This window comes from Mercenaria mercenaria, chromosome 2 (genome assembly GCF_021730395.1).
Source record: "Mercenaria mercenaria strain notata chromosome 2, MADL_Memer_1, whole genome shotgun sequence".
Lineage (NCBI taxonomy): Eukaryota > Metazoa > Mollusca > Bivalvia > Venerida > Veneridae > Mercenaria > Mercenaria mercenaria.
Genome location: NC_069362.1, coordinates 111,722,143 through 111,728,142, shown reverse-complemented (window position 1 = coordinate 111,728,142; position 6,000 = coordinate 111,722,143). Strand labels below are relative to the sequence as shown.

At 35.5% G+C, this 6,000-nt stretch overlaps 1 protein-coding gene across 1 annotated transcript in view; it reads left to right on the top strand.

The window, feature by feature from the left end:
* Positions 1-260: 260 nt before the first annotated feature.
* The window catches only part of LOC123562455 (uncharacterized), a 332,370-nt gene continuing 326,630 nt past the window's right edge, over positions 261-6,000 (top strand). Inside the window, exon 1 of the mRNA XM_045355091.2 lies at positions 261-300. The gene's annotated coding sequence lies outside the window, so the exon portion shown is untranslated. The remainder of the gene's footprint in view (positions 301-6,000) is intronic.

The window sequence follows — 6,000 nt, the reverse complement described above, 5'->3', positions numbered from 1 at the left end:
AGGGCCCGAATGTCTCCTAGTTCAAATCATCTTTAAACAATAAAATTTCATGAAATTACCTCATAAAATTTTAAATGCTTGAAATTTATCTAAAAGGGCAAAAAGAAAAAAACGTTTCGGTTTGGGTTTTAAAAAACCTAGCATTTAGTTTGTGTTTTTGTTTTATCTTTTAATCCACTAATTATACTTTGTTTTACAAATTTGTTTAGCTGTACACAGTAAACGTGTATTAAATCTATATTGTGAAACCGGGATGTTTTTATGAAAAATACAGTTATGAGGATTGAAACGCTGTCAACGGTAATTGTATTTTATCTGTATTTTTTTTGGGTTATAGTTTAAATTTCCCAAGTACAAAATGTCTTTTGTTTTGTTAAATTTTTCCCATGCGGGTTGAGAAGTAGCATTTTTGTAAAAACATAGCCTGAAACCCTTATAATAATTATGAAAGGGCTAAATTTTTAAAGGAAAAATTCCTGGGGTTTATTTTTTTTTTAAAATTTTTATTTATTGCATTTTAAAGGTTTAACGCCATTTGGATTTTGGGCTTAAATTGCAAGATAAAAATTTTTTTAAAAGTTTTTTTTAAAAAACAAAAAAGTTTGTTTAAAACCCCAAAAAAAAAAGGGGATTTCAGCAAATTATTCACAATTATCAAACAATTTCAAAATTATTTTAACTCAATTTTTTCCCTTGTATCTCAAAATTTTCGATTACGATTTGATATTTCCACTCGAAAATTTTTTTGATTTAACCCCAAAAAATCGATTACGGAAATTTGAAAAAGTAACTTAAAAATTTTTGGGCTCACAAAATAAAAATTATGGATGTGTTTGTATAGCCTTGATCAAAAATTGGTTCGGGGTTTTAGTTAAAAGGGTTATGGGAATTTTGATTGTTTTTTTTTCCCCTGTTCTTTTTTAAAAAGGTTTTTTTACCCTCTTTGGTCGGGGAGACAAGCCAAGTGAAAACCCTGAGATTAACTGACGTTTGTAGTTTTAACTGAAGATCCCTTCTTGGGCGATCTTTTGGGGGGGAAGGTCAAACCGGGACTTAGAATATTTCTGTTCTTATCATATCTGATCTTATTTTCAAATGCTCTGAAACCAGGACCAAACAGTTATGGGCATGTAGGTGTGGTTTAATATAATTTAAAACAAGTTTTGGGTTTGGTTTTAGGGTGCTTAGAGTTTAGGGTAAGTTTTTCTAAGTTACTTTTTGGGGAGATCGACAAGGGCCCAAACGAAAATTCCCAAAGACATTCCCTAACTATGTACTTTTAAGTGAAAAAAAATCAAAATCTTTAAATTTATGCTTGTCAAAATTTGGGGTTTTGGGTCAAAACTTAAAGTCGGTAAATCAAAAATTTGGGTTTTGGGGGTTTTTCATTTAAATTGAGAAGCCGTTTATAAATGCTGTCTGATTGTCAAAATTGAAATTCAAGTTCTTTTCAAGCGCTATTTTACAGTTTCGTGTTTTTTGTATTCTAGACATGTTGAGCTTTTAAAAATAATTTCATTTTTGGACAATATACTGTACGGCTTTGTAAACGGTTTCCCAATGTTTTATCTAGGGTGTGGATCGTGGAACAGTATAAAACTATTACCAAGTTGTGCAGGAATGTCGTGGCAGGAAGGGCTTTTGCATTTTTTGGAAAAGAGCGGGTGGGTTTGGGTTTTTTATGCAGAATTATGGATGAGTTACACAGATCGAATTGTTGAAGAATATTCAAGCTTTTTGGGTAGGAAAAACCGGGAAATGTTTGTTTTGATTTTTTATATCATTTTTTCATATGAAAAATTACTTTTAAACAGGTTTATTGAAAAAAAATAGTCGAGTTGGGGTTTTTTGGTTTATTCAATATTTTTTGCAGCATGCTACTCGCATTGTTTGAGTTAGCATATAAACATTATCTGAACAAAGTGTGTTGAAAATTGAAAAGAGACACATGTTTTGGTGTATTTCTGTCACTTTTTTCTGTCACTTTTTCTTATAATGTACGTCAGCTAAATATAGATATATACGCAATAATATTTATTTTAGTACATAAAAAAGAGACGTCGTTTTTTATTTTACTGAAAGGTTCGGATAAAAAAGTTCGGATAAAAGTATATATAAACGTTTAATAAAATGTGCAATTTTATAAGGATCTTAACTGCTCATACACGACCGTCAATCAATTAAAAAAATGTTTAAAAACATCTTATTAAAGCATTTTTGTAATACTAGTATAAATGAGATTTTTATTGCATCGGGAAAATAGGTGCTTTTTATAACACTTCAAATGAAATTTTGAAATAAGGGGCCCAAAGAAGTTGTAAAAAAAAACATTTAGTTTATCGTTTTTAATTAAAATTTAGCATTAAAGAAATTTTGTATGTTTTAAAAGTTATTTAGGCGGGGAAAATTCTAGACCACCCTTGAAGTACCTTAGTTCTTGAAAATTTAAAAAATTGTTTTTGTTCCCCCATGTACATTATTGGAAAAAGAAAAGTCTTTACAAAACACAATAATTTTGAATTGAAATTTCCCATTGTATGAAACGGTGGCACGGGGACACCCGAAACCCTTTTATTTATTTTGGGGCCCACAATTAGAAAATGGGGCCCAATTTAGTAAATTGGGGCCCCCAATTAGTAAATTTTTTTGACCACAAGTTATTTAAATTGGGGCCCCAAAAACTTAGAAAATCGGGGCCCACAAACTTGGGTAAATCGGGCCCAAAATTTTAGAAATTGTGGCCATAATTAAAAAAAATTTGGGGCCACAATTGGCCCAAACAAATTTTACCCAATCAAAAACGTTTAAATAGATGGATGACGGACGGGGGATGAATAGTTTTAGTTGGTCCCTACGTACCAAACCTACTAATTTATTTGTTTTTTTTCCCGCCGTCTATTTTCCCCTTCCTGTTTTCACATTTGCAGGGGACGTAGACATTTTTGTGGGTTCTTTTCGTAGGGTTTGGGTGATTTTTTCCCCATTTTGCGTTATTTCCCCGAAACCCCTTTTGGGCCCGAAAACCCGAGATTTAACAAGTTAAAATGCGGGGACGCGGTTTTAAAACCTTCTATTTTAGCAGGGAGCGGGCGAAAAAAAGATTTTTACAGGGGCCCTTGGGTGAGAAAAAAGTAAATGGTATGTCTGTAACTGTATGGGGAGGAAAACACGATGATTGCGCTTTCTAAACCCCGCCCCCCGACATTCCTGTTACTAAATTCACCCCCCCGTTTTTGATAATTTTTATGTTTTGTCCTCGCCCCCCTATATTGCGAAATTATCACCCCGAAAACCCCCCCAAAATTTTTGTTGTAAATTTCACGTGTTTTCGTCCGGGGGGGGTCACCCGGCGATGAATCGCTATTAAAGTTTAAGCAGCGCCCAATTATCGGTTTTTTGCCCCCCCCCCCCAGGCATACCATTTTTCCCAAATTTTGGCGGGGTTTTTGACCTGCTTTCTTTGACATTTGAACTTGTTTATTCTCGTTTTTTTCCTCTCGACCCTTTGGCCCCGAGACGAATATAAATTTAAAAAGGGCCCCAAAAGCGGGAAAACCCGAATTTGCCCAAACGAAAAAGAATTTTTTCTTCGCTGCTTTGAAGGGGGGTGCAAAAAAGGAGCGCACAAAAGTGTCTCGTTCCAGAAATGTTAAAAGGAATAAAAGGTAGATTAGGATTGATCGACGGAGGGACGGACCCCATGGGGCGGGTGGGGTTGACGGACGGATGGACTGGATGGTCCCTATTCTACTATTTATTTTTCTTTCTGCCCCTCTAACTTCCCTTCCTGTCTAACCCCTTTTCGGGACCCTAGACCTTTTTTGCACGGGCCATTTTTGTAAGGATGCAAATTCTGGGCCCAATTTTGCGTTTAAGCCCCAAAAAATTAATTTTCAGCCCGGGCCCGTCGAGCGGAAAAAACGGGGGTTTTGCAAGTTTTAAAAAGTCGAGAAAGCAGGGGAAAAAACAAAGGGGCGTTTTTTTAATGGTATGGGTTTTTGGGGGCGGTTTCCAAAAAAATGATAATTAGCACTTGGGTTAAAAAGTTTTTAAAACCCCGGGCCCGCGAAAAAAAAGTTTAAATTTTTAAAAATTAAAAAAAAATGGGGTGTTCGGGGTGATAAAATCGCAAATTTTTGTGGGGGCCGGGTCGGAAACATAATGTTTAACAAGATCGCGGGGGAAATTTGGGGAAATGGATGTCGGGGCGGGGGTTCGGAAATACTATGTTTTTAAACACGCTAATTAATGTTTTTGCCCCCCATCCCTGACCCTACCCCCGCTTCTAATTCTCACCCCCTGACCCCCGGGAATTATTTGTGCTTTTGCTCCGGGTTCTCCACTCAATAGGGTTTTTTAAATTTCGTTCCCCCCCATTTAAAAATTTAAATCTCGTGTTTTTTTGCCGAAAAGGGCGCAGGGAGATGCGCAAAATATCAGAAACCCGCAACCCTACGAAAAAGGAGCATAAAAGTTTTTACTGCAAAGGGTAAAAACAGGAAAGGAAGATAGAAAAGACGGCCGAAAGCGTTTTACAAAAAAATTAAGTAGGTAAAGGTTTTCGTAGGTTTCATCCCAAACTATTATCTTTTTTCCCTTCCGTTTTTATCCATCTATTTTTAGTTTTGAAAGGGGTGTTTTAAGGGCTTTTGGGACGAGTTATTCATTGTGGCCCCAATTTACTGAGTTGTGGCCACAAATTTTCTAAAATTTAGGCCACGATTTATTTTGTTGTGGCCCCAATCTACTAAGTTGTGGCCACAAGTTATTAAATTTTGGCCACCCATTTACTAAGTTGTGGCCCCCAATTTACTAACTTGGGCTACCCATTTTTCTAAGTTGGGGGCCCCGATTTACTTAGTTGTAGCCACAATTTTCTAAATTGTGGCCTAACGTAGTTTAAAAAGGGGCCCCAAGTTACTAAATTGTGGCCCCCATTTTCTAAGTTGTGGTACAAAATAAAAAAAAGTTTGCGGATTTTCACCTCTGTGCCCCGTTGTATCGCTTTATGAAAAATAATGACTTTGGGCAAATGACCCAATTTTAAACGGTAGTCGGTTTTTGTTTCGGCGATCCCCTTTGTGGAAGTAGTATATTTTCGTCAAATTTTAGTTGTGAATTTTAAAAAGGAAATGGTGAAATTAATTTGGGGGCCCTACCCTTTTTTATTTGAAGGAGTTCATTTAAAAAATTTTTCCGGGCTGAAAAATCGAAAAGTGCGGACCCTGATTAGCCTGCACGGACGTGCAAGTGATCTTGGGGCTGCATGGGGCAAAGGCAGAATACTTGCCACCGCAGGCTCAGTTTAAATTTTACTGACCCTGATATCGTATTTATTGATCAGATTTGTTTTTTTGACAAACGTTTTTGATTTTTCTTAAAAAAATTTCTCTTTAAAATTTCTGGATAGGATAACGTGTTTGTAAAAATTTTTCAGAAACGTAATTCCGAAAATAAAAAGGGGGTGTTTTTTTAGGTCAAAGTGATACTTTTTTGTGGAAAATTTTGAAAATGTATCTCAGTGGGCAACCCGATGGCTGTCTATTTTTCTGCACTTTGGGGAAAATGCGTGACTGGCTGGCCCGAATGTAAATTTACCCAGAGTTTTAGTTTACTGTTGTCATAGGTCAATCCAATTTTCTTTAAATTTAAATTAAAAAAATTTTTGTTAACAAATTTTTTGAGGGAAATTTTTCCAAGCCCGTTTTAAAAGGGTTTATTGTTTTTTTCTGAAATTTTGGGGTTTTTATTTTGTGAAAATATTTTAAAAATTATTTTCCCTTTGAGTAGTTTTAAATTTTGTTTGAAAACCCCTTCCCTGCGTTTTCAACATCCGCTATTCAAAAAATAAAGGGCTTTAAACCCATTTGTCTGCAAAGTTTTTGTTTTTGGGCAATACCATTGGGTATGAAGAAAAAAGATGTACCCTTTTAAAATTGATATCCTGTACAAATTTCAGATGGGAGCATATGGTTTTTAAAAATACAAACACACATGCTT